This window comes from Rhagoletis pomonella, unplaced genomic scaffold (genome assembly GCF_013731165.1).
Source record: "Rhagoletis pomonella isolate Grant_MI unplaced genomic scaffold, Rhpom_1.0 Rhpom_scaffold_00007, whole genome shotgun sequence".
Classification (NCBI taxonomy): Eukaryota; Metazoa; Arthropoda; class Insecta; order Diptera; family Tephritidae; genus Rhagoletis; species Rhagoletis pomonella.
Genome location: NW_023458561.1, coordinates 69,432,967 through 69,436,303, shown reverse-complemented (window position 1 = coordinate 69,436,303; position 3,337 = coordinate 69,432,967). Strand labels below are relative to the sequence as shown.

The window sequence follows — 3,337 nt, the reverse complement described above, 5'->3', positions numbered from 1 at the left end:
AAAAAAATTCTAACACTTGTGAGAAAAAAGTTTGAAATTTTAGTGAATTTTAGTTTTTTTGAAATTCGTTCGTTTAAGAAATTAAAATGCATGCAAATTCCTTTTTTTGTTTGTTTCGGCAGTATGCCTTTTAACAACGCTGCAGACAAGACTAAAAAGTAGAAAAAAAAAATAATAAAAAAAACTTTTTTTAATATACCACGCTTTTATAAGTGGACTAAAAAGTAGAAAATAATATTTCTTAGTCTCATAGAAATATATGAATAACGACCGCTTAAAATCGATCTCAAATCTGTAATTTCTCTGTAGAAATTTTAGTTCTATGTTATGTAGTTTGACTATTGTCAATTAAATCGAATGCTTTGTATTGCATGCGCTCCACGTTTTTCATTTTCAATCTTATAAATTATTTATAATGACTTTTGCTAAAATTTCAAAATCAAAAGTTATCAAAACGAATTCTATGGGACTGAGAAATATTATAAAAGCGGTGTATATTAAAAAACTTTTTTATATTATTTATTTTATATGCGCTCAGACGTTGTTATGCAGAAATGTTCTTATGTATGCATATGCAATACATTTGTAAGTATGTATGGAGCGAGGTACAGTCAGAGTCAAAAGTTAGTATAGATTTTGTTCTAATATAATATTCAAACATTTTTCATATTTTTTTTTTTTAGTGAAAATAAGGTTCATTCTATAACACTACTGGTCGACATTTTTATGGCAATTCAAACCAGCCCGGAATTTGCTAGTATTTTCTGAAAGTATAAATATCCAGTGATGAAACACTCGATGGATTTGCAAAAGTTGGCTCGTATTTTGATTTTATGGAATACTAAACTTTTCATGTCTCGGCCTAAGTAGTTTTCGAAAAAGTGTGAAAAATTGTTAAAATAAGTATCGGAGTGAAATTAAATATTAAGACATTTATAGTAAAATTACATGGGAAATATTTTCGTAGAACATTTTAACCTATTAGCTCCCACCTAAAAGGATCGTTTTGACCGTTACTTCAGGAAACCCCTCAAAAAGCAAATTTGGATGTTCGTTAGAGGGTTGATATATTCTAGAGGATGATTTTTCGGAAAATTTTACTAGGGGCCTCTCAACTTAAAAGTCTCTAAAAAATTAAAACAAAAATCAACAAAAAAACTTGGCTTTTACAAGCTTTTATTTAACTTGCTCTGTATGTATATATGTGTGCTTGTTACCGCTGACAATGTGATACGATAGATGAATTAATCCGACAGGTGGCGCAGGAGTCGAGATATTTGAAAAACCCTATTTATAATCCGATTTGGTTAATATTTAGCACGGAATTTAGCAAAGGAATATATCCACAAAAAATTTTACCGATAGGTAGCGGAAGAGTTGAGATATTTGGTAAACCAGTATTTTGGTCCGATTTCGATCATTTTTATTTAGAAAGCTTGTGTTAAAAATATTCTGCACGTTACCGATGTTTTGGTAACCAAAAAATGCTACCACTTCTTGTCACCTCGCTTCCAGGTTCGTCGGTAATGCAGCAAGATTTGTGGATATTCTTGTAACACAATTTATCGGCTATAAGAGTGCACAGAATGCAAACAGGGTTTAAAAATTTACAGACACCTTATTTACCGGTTACAAAATTTATGCTACCTTCGCAGAATAGACCGGAAACTTATTTTCATAAAAAAATTAATGAAAAAAATTTTCCATGAAAATAATTGTGAATATTATATTAGAACACGCTGTACGCTGACTTTTGCCACTGACTGTATATACGTATGTCCGTGCGCGCTCCAGTATATGGGTGCAAATAAAGATCCATATCAGCGAGTAATTGCAAAAATGTTATTTGACGAAAGATTATCAGCTCCACAGCTGCCAGCACTACACAAACGTATGTACAAACCTGTACAGCTGTGTTCGAAAAAATAGTAGTGTCGCTGGATCATTTCCATCAAACAAGAAACTCAAGTATTACACATAAAGGATTTATTTAGATAGGTTAAAAAAGCAGATTCTAGATATTTCCAAAATATTTAAAAGTTTCATATATGTAAATATTAAAATTATACACTAGGACTTAGAGAAAACAATAATGCTAAATTGAGTTGTCCAAAATAATGGTAGTGACGGCTTATGATCCTTAAAACGTCCGATGCGGATTTAAGCCCATTTCTCTTTAAGAATTATTTAGATCATTGATTTTGTTAATAGATTTGTTGCGTTGACTACCAGAAGTTTCTTATTGTTTCAGCTATTAGGCAAAACAGCCTAAATCGCCGTTATGGCAAAAATGAGATTTGGCATCCCCGAACTCCAAGCACCGGGATTTATGCATAAAAATCCTACAATCGTTATTAAAACAACAGATTTGTAAAATAATAGGTATAGAAAATACTGTCTATCAAAGGCAATGCCTTCAAAGAAAACACGTTTTTTTCGCTCTCCAGTAAAATTTGAGTGCCGTAAGATAGACGTTTTTGCAATTGGTCGATGGGCGCTTTTGCAAAAACATCGACGATATGTAAAATAATGAGAATAGTGTATCCAACTATTTGTTCTGAGGTTTTTTTTGTACATTTTGTCGTCGTGAGTTCTTGGTATAGCTAATTATTAGCTGCGATCCCGTACGAGTCCGGACTAATTAGAATTAATCAGATTTTACTGGAAATCGATCCCGTGCTCGATTCTCCGTCTATTGAGGGGACAAAAAAGAGAGTAAATAAGGTCTTTAATTTTAGTCCGAAGATTTTTTGCTGGTAAATGTTTCAAACGATCAGCTGTAGTGTGCTTGACAACCAAATTATAAACAAAAGAAAAGTGCACTCTGCTAACGCATGTTGAAAAGTATTTAATTACTTGTTTAAGTGAATTCTAATAAATATGAAAGTATTTTTGGATATTTACATGTGTGAGCTGAGTGTGTTTACAAAAAAAAATGAGCAAAAAAGTTGTCAGAAGCTACCATTTTTTACTACATGGAAAGCGATCCCGTTCTTTTAAGTGTTACTCTCTCGTTCTGAGCGAATATTTATTTTTGTGAGAGTTTTACTAATTTTAGTCCGACTATTCATCGGGATTGCACCTGTTACTTCCCGCTTATCAATAAACAGATGCGTTTATCTTCTCAATTGCAACAGAGGGTACCGTACTTTTAGTAATTTTACATTGAAAATTCTTAAATACCTAAAATCACCGAATTATGGAGGCATTTTTATTTACTTAAAATGTTACGAGCTTCTCAAGTTAAGCACTACCTACTTTTTTTGAACAGCTGGTTTTTGGGCATATAGTTAAATACCTCATGAAATGGCAAAATGAAGCACAAAAGTTTCTATTT

General features: G+C 32.0%; 1 protein-coding gene across 1 annotated transcript in view; it reads left to right on the top strand.

The window, feature by feature from the left end:
- LOC118743987 (kinase D-interacting substrate of 220 kDa-like) overlaps positions 1-3,337 on the top strand; it is a gene marked incomplete at its 3' end in the record, with an annotated part of 16,383 nt that overhangs the window by 1,165 nt on the left and 11,881 nt on the right. The gene's annotated exons all lie outside the window — the stretch shown is intronic.